Source organism: Triturus cristatus, chromosome 4_2 (assembly GCF_964204655.1).
Source record: "Triturus cristatus chromosome 4_2, aTriCri1.1, whole genome shotgun sequence".
In the NCBI taxonomy this organism is placed as follows: domain Eukaryota; kingdom Metazoa; phylum Chordata; class Amphibia; order Caudata; family Salamandridae; genus Triturus; species Triturus cristatus.
In genome coordinates, this window is record NC_140586.1 from 926434993 (window position 1) to 926452969 (window position 17977).

A 17977-nucleotide genomic window follows, 5' to 3' on the forward strand; every position below is an offset into this window, starting at 1 on the left:
GGTTGTTTAGGTTTCGCTTAGCGTTGCAGCGCGAATGCGCTGCCATCGCTTTGTGAGGCATGCAGTATATACTGTAGTGTGGAAGCTTCGTGGAAGCTCTGCCCACTCTCTGCCCATTGGCTTTTGTCTTAAATGCTGCCTTCCGATTGGTTTGAGGCCTGTTAGTCCCTCCTCATTCTTCTTTTGTATCCTTCCACGGCTATTGGCCCCTTTACTCCTGACACTATTGTCTTTCCTGTCTCCCCACCCCACCGCCCCCTCCCTCAGTCTGTGACTTCTCACCCTCCCCTGCCCCCCCACTCTCGTTCGTGTTTTCTTGCCTGCCAGCACTTCCGTTTTCATCTTTATTACTTGCCACCTTGAAATATGCGAGTTCAAGATGCGTGCTGTACAAAAACTTCTTGTGTTTAATGAACTAGATTTTAATGTTACTCTAAATATAATAAGACTCTAGGCAACATTCAAGGTATGCATGGCAACTGAAGCCTCTTAGTTCACAAATGGCATTGTTGTCGGGCGGGAGGAGTGGTAGTGTTTTAACTCATGCTTAAAACAAGCACTTTTAATAACTTCCTCTCAATTCAGTGCTATAATCTTGTGTACTGAGGTGACGCGCTTAAGAAATGCACTTTTTTGAGTTCTGAAGAGATATTATCGCACATTTACATCATGTTTACTGTATGATTAACATGCCGATCATTTTCACGGCTCGCCCACTGGCTCATATACGCTTGGCATACATTCACTCCAAAAATAAAATGTGTAGGTAAAAAACATTGCCATTTACAATGTCAATAGCTCTAACTCACAAATGCGAGACCTATTTGCATTGCATATGCTTGTTTTGTTGTAGTTGGCACCACAGAGTCAGACGAGAGCATTTCTTGCACGTGACTTTCTGTTGCTCCTGGCCTCCCCCACTCCCCCAGACTACATAATCGCTGTCTGCCACTGACGCCGCTGGCCGCCCTTAACTTGTGCACACCTAAGGAGCCAAGAGGCTCCGTGCACATACCGCTTACAGGCCACCAGATTTGCTAAATAGATACACGTTAAACTTCGCCTGCTCTCTGTAACATGTCATCAGCAGCAAAAGTGAGCCCTGCAGCTCTGGGAACAGCTGCCACCTGGGACCGCAATAATGAAGAAATTAGTCATGTCCCAAGAGCAGCACTGTGCATTTGATGTGATGTGTATTCTTCACCCTTTTCCCAAATAATGATCTCAAACGACATTCTTATTTTAATTGAATTATATTCTTGGTATTAATGAGCGGCCCTGGCTCACGTTGGTAGTTTTTGGCCACTTCTGCCACCATTAAGAATGTTAACACACTTCACGTCTGAATTTAGAAAAAGGATATAGGTGAAAGCTACAGTCAAAAGCGTTCTCAGATTGCACTGCGGTCTTTGAGTTAGAAGAAAGGCCAAACACAAGAAGAAGTTATGAAGAAAAGAAACTTGCAAGAAAGAAGCTATTGAGAGCTGTCTTTAGCTTGCTATAAAGTTTCGCACTTTATACACTCAAATGTCAGCCATAAATGCCCTGAAAGTCTTTAAATGCCACACAGAAGCAGACAGAAAACATGCCAGCTGTCTCCATGCTCTTATATGTCAGGACTGTAGACTCCTATTATACTTCCCTTTCTTTACTACTCTTTTGATAGCAGCCAATGAAACCAATGTAAACATATTAAACTATAAATCCCATAATGCTCTGCCCATTAATCCCACCAGTCATGGCCATTAGACCATACAAATACTGCGAGCACCATGTTGACTAGCTCTTTCTTTGCTGCTCGGCAGTCAAGATAAGGTCCTTTGATTCTCTTCCAATTTGTGCTTTTTGCAGGTGTTGCCATTTGGCACTTACGAGCATGACTATTATTAGCCTTGTCCGGCTTGCATTGCGTTTTGCTGCTTTTCCCCAAAGTTCCTCTTGTCAGCTTTGAGGTCCCGCACAACCACTATGCGTACCGCCTTCCCCTCCTGGAAGCCTTTCCCGTGTGTATCCCATTACCCATTTTTACTTTTGCACAGATTCCCTGATATTCCTTAGTGTGGCCCCGCTCGGCTCTTCCAAGCGCAGTGCCTACATTTGTCTCAGAGCCTCCCCTAATTGGGCCTGAGCTCAAGAGCCTGCGACGTGTGCATAGTCCAATTGGGCGGTAAACAGACATAATATCGAATTAAAAATATCGACAGGACAGAATATCGAGTTTTTAATATAGAATGGACCGAATATCGAATTGCCAAAATATAGTGGTGAAGAATTTCGAAAATCAGGTAAGAAATATCGATTTAAATAATATCGAAGTAAGTAATATCGACAGTAATAATATAGTTGTTGAAAATATCGATTTTTTTTATAGTGTTTTAAGTGTTAGTATATGTGTTAAAAGTATGTATTAATTTTGGAATGTATGTTTGAATATTTTTAAAGTAATGAATTTTATGTTCTTTAATTTTTGTGTAATTGAATTCCGTCGCGGGTTGTGGGTTTATAGGGATTAGGGTGGGAAGTAATTTAATTATAGTACATAAAATAATAATTTTTAGGAATTATTAATTATTTTTAATGTAATTTGGCGTTTTACTTCTGTAGCGGGTTGTGGGTTTATAGGGGAATAGGGTGGGAAGTAATATAATTATTCATTGGTATTGAAAATTAATTGGTTGTTGATTAATTATTAATTGTTAAATATTTTGTATTCATTGGTAATTAATTTGTATTAATTGTTTAATTGATAATTATGTTAATTGTATTAATTTATTATTTGTAGCGGGTTGTGGGTTTATAAGGGAATATGGTGGAAGTAATTTAATTGTAAATAATTAATTATAGAAATAATTTGTGTTTATTGATAATTAATTTATTATTAAGTAATTATTAATTGGTATTAATTGTATTTATTAATTTTTGGTATTGAAAATTAATTGGTTGTTAATTATTATTAATAGGTAATTAATAAAAAAAATGTATTTATAATTAATTAATTATTAAATATTGTGTAATTGGTAATTACTTTTAATACTTTTTTGGTATTAATAATTAATTTATTTTTAATAAAATATTCAATTATTATTTTCCCTACTATTGCACTCACTGGAGTGGGAATAGTAATTTTTACCCCTACGCTATCCAACGCTTTCCCTACTATTGCACTCACTGGAGTGGGAATAATAATTTTTACCCCTACGCTATCCAACGCTTTCCCTACTGTTACACTCTTTGGAGTGGGAATAGTAATTTTTACCCCTACGCTATCCAACGCTTTCCCTACTATTGCACTCACTGGAGTGGGAATAGTAATTTTTACCCCTACGCTATCCAACGCTTTCCCTACTATTGCACTCACTGGAGTGGGAATAGTAATTTTTACCCCTACGCTATCCAACGCTTTCCCTACTATTGCACTCACTGGAGTGGGAATAATAATTTTTACCCCTACGCTATCCAACGCTTTCCCTACTGTTGCGCTCTTTGGAGTGGGGATAGTAATTTTTACCCCTATGCTATCCAACGCTTTCCCTGCTGTTGCACTCTCTGGAGTGGGAATAGTAATTTTTACCCCTACGCTATCCAACGCATTCCCTACTGTTGCACTCTTTGGAGTGGGAATAGTAATTTTTACCCCTACGCTATCCAACGCTTTCCCTACTGTTTCACTCACTGGAGTGGGAATAGTAAATTTTACCCTCCCGCTATCCAATGCTTTCCCTACTGTTGCACTCTCGGGAGTGGGAATAGTAATTTTTACCCCTACGCTATCCAATGCTTTCCCTAATATTGCACTCTGGAGTGGGAATAGTAATTTTTATCCTCCCTCTATCCAACGCTTTCCCTACTGTTGCACTCTCTGGAGTGGGAATAGTAATTTTTACCCTCCCGCTATCCAACGCTTTCTCTACTATTGCACTTACTGGAGTGGTAATAGTAAATGCTATCCTACGCAAAAAATATTGAATATTTTTAATTAATATTACGTTAATATATGTATTTTTTCTTTTTTTTTTTACTTACATAAATTATTTATTAATGTTAAAGTTATTTAAGTATTTTTAAGTATGTTTCAATTATTTATATCTATTATTTCATTAATTTTACATTACTTTTAAGACATTTAAAAAATTCGATATTTTGACTAACTATATTTTTTACAACGATATTTTGGATTCGATCTTTTTGTACTTACCTGTTTGGAGATAGGCATTCGATATTTTGGCATTCTATATTTTTCCTTCTATATTTTGGTAGTTCGATATTCTCCTTCTCGATATTTTGTCAGTGATCCCAATTGGGCTACATAGAAATAGCCTATTGGGCATTGCACAATCCTGTTTCTCTTTCCATGGCAAGCGCGGTGTTTATGCACTTGGTATTGCTCTGTTTTGAGTGGACACTCGGCTATAAACGTATTCATTTCTGGCTCTCCCCCTATGCCCTCTTGCAGAGTCGATGAGGGCTGTAACAATTCAAGTACAGCACTGGCCGAAGAGCCTGGGCCCTTTACCCATACACGTTCTGCACTAGGGATCTGCTCCCCTCTTCTTACCTCTAGCCAGGCAGACTCGGCATTTGTGGCTCTCCTGTTCTTTATCATGGCTGACTGGGAACCCTGGAAGAGGAGGATTATGGGCATTATTATGCCCCTGATGAACAAGGATGCGATTTGGAGGATGACCTCTTAGATGCCGTTGATGCCACAGTACAACAATCAGTTAGCAAGGCTCTGGAGACTTCGGTCCTATTTCAGTTAATAAGGCCCTAGCTGTGGTTCTAAAGCCTGTCAATGCCAAATTAGAATTGTTTGCCAAATGGCAAGATTATGACCAATCCTCTACCTCCAAGAATACTGAGGGAGGTCCCGAGCAGCCGTGTAAGGTTAAAGCTAAGTCAAATGTCTGACCTCATAAGGTTTTCACCCCTTATCCGAAGGATTGCTTGGGGACCATCAATATTGTTCAGCCACTGATCTCCCCCCCCCCGGATCAAGACTGTCGTCCTTAGAGCAAAAAGCCAAAACGTCCTCCTAGTCTGCCCCGTGCCTCTAGCTTCTCCCCATCAAATCCATTCACCTTCAATGATTCGGGGTTTCAAGTTGGAGTTCTTTCAGACTCCTCAACAGCAGGTACTCCTGCCTCGACTGTATTTTCCCCCACAAGAGTCCGTTTTTATAGATTCTGAAATAGAAGATTTGCTGCCGAACCATGCAGCGACCTAATGAGATACGCATCCTTCAGGTTTATGCAGCAATATCTTTCTAGTGCAAAAGAGGAGAGGAGGTCACAGACTTGTCTTGAATTTGCAAGACTTCAACTATTACATGGTATACATGCATTTCAAGATGGAGGGCATCCATCTTCTGGAAGGAGACTGGATGATCCGTTTAGACCTAAAAGATGCTTATCTAACTATTCCCATCTTCCCTCCTCAGTGACTCTTCCTTCAGTCCTGGTGGAAAGACAGGTAGCTGGAATATTTGGTCCTTCCTTTCTGGATTTCGTCAGCGCTGTGGTGCTTCACCCAGGTGATGAAGCCAGTGATTGTCCATCTCAGAGGGAAGGGTGTCCACACGATCATATATCTTGATGATGTGTTGATGTGGGATTTGTGATCAACAAGACCAAATTGCCCTTTGAAACTCCATAGGGTTCTTGGGGTTTGTAATAAAGTCAGTTAGCTCAGTTATTTTTGCCCAAGACCAAGTTACGAGCTATAAAGAAACAGCTGAAGTCAGTTCTCTCACGCCATTCTGTGTCTTTGAGGGCTATAGCTCGCCTCGTGGTACTTCTGCCGTCCTTCATACAAGCAGTGTTCCCCGGTTCTTCTCCATTACAGAGCCCTTCAGATGCTCATGATTCAGAATTTGAGGAGAGGGTTAGCCTACATGGATCGAGTTCCTTTGACGGAGGAGGTGTGGGAGGGACTTCAGTGGTGGTTGGGACACGTAGATGCATTAAATGGCAGGACTCATTTCAGCTCCCAGCCAGAAGTTGGGATAGAGTCAGATGCCAGCCGATGGGGTTGGGGCAGACGCTATCTTTATGCTAAAGCCATTCGCATATTGCGAATAGTCACAAAGGACCAGATGCATCAAGCCTTTTCCCGTTCACAAACGGGCCGATTCGCTGAATCGGCCTGTTTGCGAATGGAAAAAGGCCTTTCCCTATGCATGTAGGTTTTGGTATTCGAAATTTAGGTAAATGCAATTTTTTGCGAGTACCTAAATTACGAATGCATTTAGGGAATTGCAATTTGTGATTCCCTAATGCCGATGCATGTAGCCTTTCCTAAATGTGACATGAGCATTAAGAAACGCTAATTACCATCAACTTCAAGTTGATGGTAATATGTGCATGCTTTCAAAAAATGCACAATAATGCATTTTTCAAAGTGCAATGTGGCGTACACATGGCCTTAGGGCACGTGTGTGCTTTACATGTGCACACTTACCTTTTTGTGTGGGTTGTGGCATGGGGGCCTTTGGATTTGCATTCGCTATTTGCGATTACCAATTTGGTAATCGCAATTAGCGAAGGCATTACCATTGTACCATAATGACGTCACATTAGCTAATAGCGATTCGCAATTTCCAAATCGCTATTAGGTAATGTTAAGGATTCGCAAATTTACTTGCGATTCCTACCTGCATTGCATCTTGCGATTCCCAAATAGCGATTCAGGTAAAAATCGCTATTTGGGAATTGCAAAAAAAAAAGCTTGATGCCTCTGGTCCAAAATGACCATTTTGCACATGCAGTTTACCACCAACTTGGAACAGGTGGCAGACTAGAAAAACGGCCACAGAATGCATCAGTGGCTTCAACTATGGCAGCATAATATGTGGTGGCAAGAAGAATTTGTAAACTGGATGGTTTGCAGAGGTAGAGGAGGCGACAGGAGAGGATTTTTTGATTCAGAGTAACTATTTTCCAGCAAACTGAGGAAGAAATGTATGCAAAGTACAGGCTTAGTAGTGCTGTAATATCAGACCTTATAACTGATGTAAAGCCACAGCTTGAGATTGAGATTAATACTCTCTGTAGTAATTATATCCCCTCCCATGTGAAGTTTGTGAGGATAGGGGTGTCTTATATGGTGTAGAGCATTTAGAAGCACTAAACAACAAAATAAAGTCACACAACACAAAAAAAATCGAACACCAAGTTATAAAAATAGATTATATTTTTATGAATTTTTAGACACTAAGATCACCAAAAACCATCAGAGGGTTCCGGAAATATAGTTTTTTCAAGTAAAACGTAAATCTCTGCATTGTAGTCCAAAGTGCAAAGAAGCATTGGGACTAGTAAAGTTGAAAAACTTTTCAAAAGATGGGAAGAGTTGTGTTTGACTACTCCGGCTTGAGTGGGGTGGCCAAATCCATCAGAGAACAGGTCAGGAGGGCCACTAAGGAGTATTTGCACAGTTACCTGGTCACCAAAGCAGTTTCAAGTCCAGTTCCACATTTTACATCAAAATCGGCATGGACTTTAATGGAGTGGTCCTGCTGCTGGGAATGCAGGGTGCTGAGGAGGCTCTGGGTGCTGTGCTATCGACTGGGGTGTCCTTGCGGTTATTCCCTGGTCCACGGATGAGGTGGGGTGACTTTAGCCACAGAGATCGGGGTCTCTAGAAGTCCTCTTTAAGCCAGTACAAGATCAGCTGCTGCTGTGCTACTGGTCGCTGTACACAGCGGGTCCAAAGTTATACTTTGGTGGAGGCTTGTATCCCTTGAGGGTGGCCAATCCGGACTCAGATGGCACTCCAAAGTCCAGCGGACTTGGGGGCAACTTTTGGCCATCAAGGATCAGTCTGTCTGAGTGCTCAGTGGCAGTTGGCAACGATTCCAGGAATGTGGCTACCAACTTGTCGGATGGGGCTTCTTCAACTTTGATTACCCTGGTGCTGGTTCCAGGAAATCAGCCGACTGACCCTTGGAGTCACTTCTTTGATCTGGGACTCAGAAGCACCTTTCCCTCGAGCCATGAGCCACGGGCACAGTCCTCTCTTCGCAAGCCCAAGGAGCACCAGGTGCATTCCAGCAGATGGTGCAGTCTCTTTAGCCCGTTCCAGGAGGTACGAGGGCAGTCCTTCCTCAGTCCTCTAACCACTTCTGGGGTGATCTGATGTTCAGGGTGCCAGGGGTGCCATATTTATTGGGTAGTTTCTGTTTAAGTATTTGTACCTATTTATTACAAATTATTTGAGTATTGTTTGTCAATATGTTATGTGTTATTTGAAGATGACAGTACTTATACCCTGTGCTCCTGGATAATGACCCCCTATCTGTCCCCTTCTCCACGGAGTGAGTGCTGTTACAATGTGGACCACAGAAGAACAAGAGGTTAATCGGATGTACCTTTGGACTTCTAAAAAGCAGATTCCGATGTCTCCATAATGGAGGCGGTGCCCCACAGTGCTGCACAGTATAGCGACTAGAAAAGGATTAGAACAGAGGATGTCAAAGTCTAATGAGTATGATGAAGAGCTGTCAGCGCCTCAACCACACGATGAGTCAAGAGCAGCAGAGGGGCGAGTAAGACGTGCCACCGTAACAAATCGTTATTTTTCTGGGTAAGTTTTAAAGTTAAATATTTAATCTGAAATTTTTTAAAGAATGCCTCACAGTTTCTAAACCATAATATTCCTTTATTGTCAGGTCTGGTAATGTATGTAAGGAAAGTGATAATTCACATTTCCTAATGTTTGAAACGTGAAACAAAAGCTATATCCCTTCTGTTGTTAAAGGAAAAACTATTTCCAACTGTGACACAACAGTTTGCGGCTTGCGTTTGTCGCTCCTACATTTCCCCAACTCCACTGTGACTCCTGAGGAAATATGAATTTTTATGATCAATTGTGTCCCCTATCTAGACCCCAACGGCTCCATGTACATGCTACAAGTACATGTATGTTCCCTCCACTTCAAGCTATGAAGACGCAAATACAATTGTGTCCAACGTTAATATGTCCTCTTTCAGATCTGCCATGAATGGGTCAGATATTCCGTTCCTAAGTATGCCTTGCCACCGTCTTTATATGGTATACTTTTCACGTTTTTCACGTTTTCCAGCTCTGGCAAGGTAGGCCCTGAATTCTGCCATCGAGCTTTTCCTGTTTCTGCCTCTGAATGCTCCAGCCTGGACCTGTATCTGTATCCATGAACTTTGTCTTACTCCCTGCACGGCTAACGGTGCCTAGCCCGGCCTGTTGCCTGCCAAAAACTGTATTCAGCCTTCAAGTTATCTGCTCCGCTCCTCGAGAAATGCATTCCTGTATAGTAGCTTAGGTAAACATCCCTCCAGCTGCAGAGCAAAGGGCCCGGCCTTACTGTCTCCGTGCAAGTAATTCATGACTTTCGTTACCATGGTAGGCCCATGCCCCCTCGCATCTCATGTAGACACTTAGACGCTTGTACACGCACTAGCAGTCAGTATAGAATAGGCTCTGTCCGAAAGACCTTTCCTTCCAGATAATATAGTTCCTTAAACACAAGATATTAGATACGATTTGGGATTAGGTTGTCCTGACATCCCAGACTTCTGTCTCCTCCTGTAGGGCTAAATGTCAAGTCCCCTTCACCCTCTAGTTACACGTCAATCACACGTCATGCGGCTGTGCGCGCATCTCTGCCATGTATTTCTGCTGACTTTGCAGGATTCTCTTATGGATCCACCCACTTGTGTCATCATCATAATGACGTTTCTAGTATACGCCTTTATGCACGCCTATTGTACCGCCTTTTTCATTACGTATGTGTATTCTTATCTCTCTTCTCAGCTGTAACGCCTTCTGCATATGTCTTTACTGTAATGCATTTTACTATAAATATGATAACCTGTCAATAATGTATTGCTGATCCCTTCCTGAACCTTCGTGGTGACGGAACCCGATTGCCTGGTTCGAACCATAATTCCTTTGTAAGGAATAAATTCCCTTTTATAACCTCAAATACCACGGATTCTGCCTCTTATTTTTACTGAGTTATTCTTATTGAATTTTACCGCATAAATTAAGTCTAGGTAATTTAAATTTACCACATAATTGGCGCCCGAACAGGGACACCTCTCACACCCCACGCGCCGGAGGTGCGTTGCAGACCCGGTCTCCTGCCACAGCCGGACGGACAATTACGCGTACCCGCAGGATTTCCTGTATCTCCCTCAGGCCAACGGGGGCGACTGAGGCTGCGATCAACACCCAGACGAGGCGGTGAGGAGTGCGGAGAATCCCGACCAGAGCCTAGCTGAGAGAGCAAGATCCGAGGTATACAGAGGCCCACCAGATTCCGAAGTTCCGAAGTATATAAGTCACGAGTCGAGTCCAGTCCAGTTTGGTCTAGTCCAGTCCAGACTTCCGAGGCCTTCCGTTCCGTGCTTCCCGGTGAGTACCGTTGCTGGGGACGCATCTAGACGTGCACATTAGTTTGTGCCGGTCAAGACGGGTTTGGGTACACAGACCTGGTCTGCACTGTTTCAGCAGTGTATCTGTACTGTTTAGCAGTACATACAGTATATTTAGTATTATGCAGTTAACTAGTTTTATTCTAATTATTATTGTTCGTTTCTAAAAAGTTTTTGATATGTTTTAAATGTCGTGGTATGAGTGATTGTTCGATCTTCATTATTGTGTTTATTGTAATTATTGTGTTCAAGACCGAGTAAGAATTAAGTAGCAAGGTTCAAGATGCCGTTATTTTCAAAATTAAGACAGATAAAAACTAGAAAAGGGATACTCGAGGAAGCTGTTCCTATTCCACCTAGGGACACTCCTGGGTACTTTATGTACCATAAACATGGCCTAGATGCCGTATTATATCTTGATCTATGGGTGGACTACACCAAGGATTTAGCAGAGAGTCAGAGATGGCCCGCTGCTGGGACATGGGATGCAGATTGCATCATGAGAGTAGAAGAAGTATTATGGAAAAAGAAAGCCAGACAGTCACAGAAAGATGCCATTGAACTATGGCGTAAAGAATCGCATAGACGCACAGAGAAAGCGCTCAGAAAAGAAGAGAAAAGTAGGGAAGATTCAGAAAGAGCCCGAGAAAACATATTAATTGACGAAGGTATCCGAGTAAAAACAGAACAAGTAGACAGACAACGAAACACTCTTATGAATGGTATGTATCCTCTTCTGGCCGAGGGTTTGCCTAAGGCCACCCTGGAGGTACCAAAAGATCTGCCACCTCCATTACTCCCGATTAAAGTACATCCCAAGACCGCAAAGGACATTTTCCTTTCTTCCTATTTAGATGATGCAGCCCCCGAATATGCTAATGGTGCGCAGCCACGCACACCACCTGTTAACGACGCTCAACCCCAAGATCAGCTGCCCCCACCTCCGCAGCAACAAACTCCTCCTCACGTTCTAAACGTTCCACCTGTTTCTACAGTCCTTCCTGCATCTACACTCTCTACCCTACACCCAACAAATCCTTTTGGACTTGGCACCTCAGGAGGTGCGACAGGAGGTGCGACAGGAGGTTTTTCCACGCCACCGCCAGCATCTAGATTGACTTATAGGGATTTAGCACACCAACGTACACCCCAAACAGCTAATCACAATATATTTAATGAGCCTCTTACAGATTGTAGATATGATCCAGTGCCAGGTAAACACGACAGAATGTTGCTATCATCAGTACGTTTACGACGAGTTGCAAACTATTTAATGACATTACCAGGAATGGTTGAACATCTAGACAAAATATATCGCTTTGTCCAAACGGGGCAAGGTCCTGAAAGTATTGGCGAGGCCATGGAATACCAGAAGGTGGACATGCAAAAATTATTGTTACGCTTTTTCATAAACTGCTTGATCAGAAACAGAGATAGGCCTGAGGTAGATCCGGAGGAAATGCAAGTACTTACCAGATAGGGTCAGAATATAGCAGACGGAAAACATGATAAACAGAAGAATATAGAAGTCATGCACCGAAAGATCAGAAAAGAAGTAGAACGAATACATGAAAGAAGATTAGAAGCAGATAAAACTGAATCAGAGGAAGAGGAGGAGGAACAGTCAGAAATGAACACAGGACAATTAGAATTACCAGCTAGAGAAATGATAGCTTATGTAGGTAAGGGAAGATCTTTTAATAAAACAATACGTCCGATGCGTCCAGAATGTAACAGAATTTTTCAAACAGCTATCTCAAATCCAAGGACCCCTGAACACTTATTCCAGGCTACTGATAAATTACTTCGAGAACGAAGGGGGTACCATGTGCTCGATTCTATGGATGAACAAGAATTAGCCAGGTCAGCAGTACAATGGGCTGACAGTTCTGAAAAATACAGTGATGATGCGCTAGCACACACGTTTCTGAATCTCACCCCAGATGAACAGCGTTTAGCTAGTATATACATGATACAACATCTCCTTATATTATATAAAGGCCAACACTCCGATCCTGGTCCCCTACCTGATATACTGATAGAACTACTCATGAATAAATGGAGAGGTCTAGGTACCGATCTAATTAAAGTAATTCTAGAATACCGACACAGATATAGTGCCTTTTTGTGTCCAGAACATGATCCAGCTCCCTCCATGGAAAGAAAAACGTATTACATAGACAGACAGAATCCCTTACGCGAAGTACACCCAGTTAGAAATGATGATAATACGTTTAGACGCGTGTTCGTGTACACGCCCATAACTAAAATAGAACTATTGGAAATGAAAAAATTAGTGCCCAGCCATGACAAAGATCCAGCAGGTTTTCACCGTGAACTAAAGGACATGTTACTCATGGGTGATTATACCTATCCTGACATTATGAAAATATTGAAAGTATTATTGCCTGCCGGTATTTACGAGAAACTCAAAGAAAAAGAGTGGGAAGTGGGAGACCAAAAGCTTGATTGGACAGCATTAGAAAACGAATAAAATGCCCGAACTGCAGGCGTAGGGCTTGGGGACAAAACTAAAGCATTACCAGGATTATTAGTACAAGTATTGCCACGTTTATTAACTACGAAAAAGGAAGACTGGGGAGCAATCTCAGCTTGCAAACAGAAACCCGATGAAGACACTAGTGATTTTTATTCCCGATTTGAAAAATGTTTTGGTATTAATAGCGGCCTGAAAGCAAGTAGCGATTCATATCCACATCTTTTTGTAACAAAACTAGTCGAGAATTCCCTGCCACAGGTTAAAAACAGAGTATTGAAAGTTGAGAGCACTTGGCAAGCTAACACTCCTTCACAAATGTTACAAATGTTACAGTATCACCAGAATAGAATTAGAGAAGAACAAGAACACGAACAAAGACGTATGAAAGACACAAAAATGAAAATGCTCGTCGCTCAGTCAGTTCCAGCTGACGGTCATAAAAAGGGTGCGACACAGTCCAGTAATTCAGCGGTTCCCGTTAAAGGGACATGCAACTATTGTAAACAGCCAGGTCATTATATAAACGATTGTGCAGTTCTGAAACATAATATCTCTACGGGTAAAACCAAGGAGAGACCACGTCCGCCTAGACAGGATCAGATCCAACAACCAGCACCTCCGCATGTACAGCCTATGCCGGTTCCACAACAGACCGTAGTGGTACCACAGCCACAGCCTATTGCCGCAACACAAAACACGACACAACAGATGTACCAGTATGCACAAAATGACTATCCAGATTATCAGCGCTACACATGAAATAGCCTAGAGAGGGAAGTTGGCTTACCCCTTATTGAGGTTCCTGTAGATCAAGAGGGTCCTTATGTACAGAGTCAAGTATTAGGGAAAGACAGAAAGTTTTTACTTGATACAGGGGCAAGCAGAACAACTATAAGTCACGACGAAGTCCCAGGGGCACCCCTCTCAGGCTCACAAAATATTTCCCTTGGTTTTTCAGGAAAGCCTACTATTAACGAAGTATCGCAACCGCTTCCTCTTACAGTTGGTCCATTGACACGGACTACAGATTTATTGCTTACTAAATCATGTCCAGAAAACTTGTTAGGTATAAAAACATTGAAAGCTCTAGGAGCTGTAATATGTTGTTCTCCGGACGGAGTACGACTATTTTTGCGTGACTTTAAAGGTCACTACGTGTCAAGAGACATGGATCACCGGTTACAGAATCTACCTGCACATTTATGGGCACAAGGCCCCACTGATGTAGGTTGTATGCACATTACACCATATCGAGTCACACTCAAAGCAGGAGTGGTATTACCACTAATGCGACAATACAAGTTACCTCCAGATGCTGTAGTGGCTTTACTGCAAATCATTGATGAGCTCATTGCACAAGGAGTGGTTGTGGAAACCGACTCCAATGTATGTAATTCTCCGATCATTCCGATTCTTAAACGAACTGATCCAAAAGCACCCCCAGTATATCGATTAGTTATTGATCTGCGCGAATTGAATAAATGCATTGTACCACAATATCCCGTGGTCCCAGATATCTCTTCATTACTAACAGCTATTGATTCAGAAGCAACGTTCTTTACTGTAATTGACCTCAAGAACGCCTTCTTTAGCGTCCCAATCGATCCGGAAAGCCAATATTTGTTCGGATTTAGTTTAAATGGACGAAGTTTTAAATTCGCACGCGCACCTCAAGGATTTACAGAAAGTCCTAGCATCTACAGCCAAGCACTGAAAAGACAACTTGACAGTATCCACATGCCAGTTAACACTGCACTGCTTCAGTATGTCGATGATCTATTGATCACCGCCCGAAGCGAACCCGAATGTGAAAAAGCATCACTGACGGTTTTACATTTTCTGGCCGACAAGGGGCACAAGGTATCCCCTTCGAAGCTGCAATTCTGTGTTCAGCAAGTTGTGTACCTTGGGCACTTGCTGTCCAAGGGGGGGAGACAGCTCACACCTGACCGCGTCCAGTTAATTGTAAACATGCCACCACCCAAGACACAAAAGGAGGTACGGGCCTTCATAGGCCTCACTTCGTACTGTAGGCAGTGGATTCCCCAGTACGCATTTCTAGCAAAACCACTCATTCAGTTGACAACCCAGGAGGCAGCGACATCGACTGTCCTCCCTTGGACTCCAGAACATACACAAGCTTTTGAAGACTTAAAGAAAGCCTTATGCCAAGCACCTGTTTTAGCGACACCATGTTACAGTAAGCCTTTTACACTCTTTGTTACAGAACGTGAAGGTACTGCCTTGTCAGTACTCACTCAGGAACAAGCAGGATCCCACAAACCATGTGCTTACTTTTCTAGCACATTAGATCCCGTAGCTCAGGCTCTTCCTGCGTGCCTGAAATCAGTCGCAGCGACAGCTTTAGCGATCAGACAAAGCGATTCCATAGTATTAGGACATCAATTGACAGTACAAGTACCACATGCAGTAGAAGTTCTCTTGAACCGGACACAAACACAACACTTGACTATAGCACGACTGACAGGTTACGAACTAACATTGTTTCAGCCACACATAGAAATCAGACGTTGTAGTACATTAAATCCTGCCACACTTTTGCCATTAAGTGGAACAGACCCACTAGCACATGATTGCATTGAAGTCATTACTATTACGACAAAACCCAGACAAGACTTGACAGATGTCCCATTACCAGACCCAGACCTGACACTTTATGTGGATGGTTCATGTATGAGAACAAGTACAGGAGAGTTAGTGGCCGCTTATGCAGTCACGACAGACACCGAAGTCATTGAAACAAATTGTATTGACACATTATCAGCTCAAGCAGCAGAGCTCATTGCTCTGACACAAGCCTGTATTCAAGCCAAAAATAAAAGAGTCAACATATATACAGATTCACGTTATGCATTCGGACTTGTACACGACTTCGGAGTCCTTTGGCGAGAGAGAGGTTATTTGACTTCTCACGGTGCCAACATTCGACACGGTCCCCTCATTCAAGCTCTGTTAGATGCAATACATCTACCTACTGCGATATCTATCATGAAGTGTAAGGCCCATACAAAAGTCACCGATATTATTTCCCAGGGTAACGATCTAGCAGACCGAACAGCTAAACAGACAGCCCAGAATCGGAATCACGCAACTGACTTGACAAAGACAATAGTTCCGACATCGACACACTGCATGACAGTTAGGGATCCCGCCCTTGATGTAATTGACATACAGACACATGCTACACCAGAGGAAATAAAGAAATGGACTGAATTAGGAGGGATCCAAACAGATCAGGGATGGATGACGAAGGGAAAATCTATATGGTTTCTCCCCGACTCAATGGTTCAAGTTATCATTAACACAATACATTGTCCAGCACATCTAGGAGAAAAAGCTATGTTAGACAGTATTCAACGCATTTGGTTCAACAAACACTTACGAGCTGCAGCCAAACAGAAAGTCCGAACTTGTATGATTTTTTGTCAGTTCAATCCAGGTAAAGGCGTACCTGTAGAGCAGGGTGGATTTCAACCCCCCGATCACCCTTTTGAAGTCCTCCAGATGGATTATATGCAGATGGAACGATGTCGAGGATTCAAATACGTCCTCGTAGTTGTATGCGCTCTTTCCCGTTGGACAGAGGCATATCCCGTCTCAGATTACACTGCCAAACAGTTAGTTCGTGAATTCTTCCCACGGTATGGTTTGCCCCGTATCGTGTACTCAGATAATGGCCAGCCGTTCTCATCCGAGCTAATGAAACACATTTCACTCTTGTTAGGCTATCAATGGAAATTCCACTGTGTCCGACATCCCGAGGCAGCAGGTCTCGTGGAACGTCATAATCAGACCCTGAAAATTCGACTTTCAAAAATCTGTAGAGAGAAAGGTGTCGACTGGATAGTAGCCTTACCAGTTGCACTCTTTTACATGAGAATGGTAGCACATTCTCGCACAGGGCTATCCCCGTACGAGGTGGTCTTCGGTAGGCCACCAAATATGTGGGGGACGCCTATACCTCGTAAAATCACTGATGTTGATTGTAATATGCTGACAGATTACCTTGCTTCCTTGATGTCTGCACTACAATCTTGCCGTTCACAGGTAGCTGCAGCCTTTCCCGACAACACCGAGGTGAAGCCCCATGAAGTGGTTCCTGGAAACTTTGTTTTCATAAGAAATTTCGACAGGAGGAGCCCGCTGGAGCCTCGCTGGCAAACGCCAAAACTGGTACTTCTAACCACGAGGACAGCAGTGAAGGTCGAGGGTCGCAAGGGTTGGTTACACTCGAGCCATATCAAGAAATTTCATGGACTACCATCTGATTTGAACTCTCAGCCCTGCCCCCTTCCACAGACTGATTCAAAACTCCCCCTGGTTGAGAAAACCGAGTCACAAAAATACAAACTGAAACTAAGGTCTAGCAAGTCAGACAATTCGATTGTTTAAGTCCTTTCCTAGGTGAATCGGTTGAATTAGTCTCTGACATGTATCCTCTAGACCGAATTAGAGAGAGAGATAGACAGAAACAGCTCAAGAAACGTGCATATTGTAAATCACTTCGTAGTCACTGTATAGTGACATTGTTGATTATGTTTTTTCTAAGTCTTTTGATTATTGCTGCAAGTATACTGTTGCACATGTACTATCCTATTTTCAATCGTGCTCATTCTGCTTACAATGTTACTGCCGAACATTCTTTTTGCGAATTACCTTCACATGAGTTGCCCTATAGACTTGCGCTGCGCAACAACACATTCATTAGTATGTTACATCACTCCCATCAGGCCAGCAATGCTACAAATTGTTGGATATGTGGCCGACTCCCTCCCTATCAGAAATACAAAGGAGTTCTGCCTCTCTTTCCGTATCCATTCACACACAATGGCTCCTGTGGAGCATGGTTTAGTTTGATTAACTCTTTAGATTCAAACACTGTAGTTTACCAGAGCAACTGGGTATGGGGAAACCTGAACTTAGTTTTGCTTAAAGCCTGTTACCCTAACAAGGAGGGACTTCCCAAAAGAACAGGAACTGACCTAGAAAATGAAGTATATGGATTAGGTAATTTTACACTTAACCTCATGATTCTGAATGTTGAATC

General features: G+C 42.6%; 1 protein-coding gene across 3 annotated transcripts in view; it reads left to right on the top strand.

Annotated features, from left to right (window-relative positions):
• The window catches only part of LOC146835426 (uncharacterized), a 250667-nt gene that overhangs the window by 101690 nt on the left and 131000 nt on the right, over positions 1–17977 (top strand). The window contains exon 1 of one of the 3 annotated variants that reach the window (XR_014960441.1): positions 8543–8580. The exons of the other annotated variants lie outside the window; for them this stretch is intronic. The gene's annotated coding sequence lies outside the window, so the exon portion shown is untranslated. Of the gene's footprint in view, positions 1–8542; positions 8581–17977 lie in introns of those variants that run through there. 3 annotated transcript variants of the gene reach the window in all.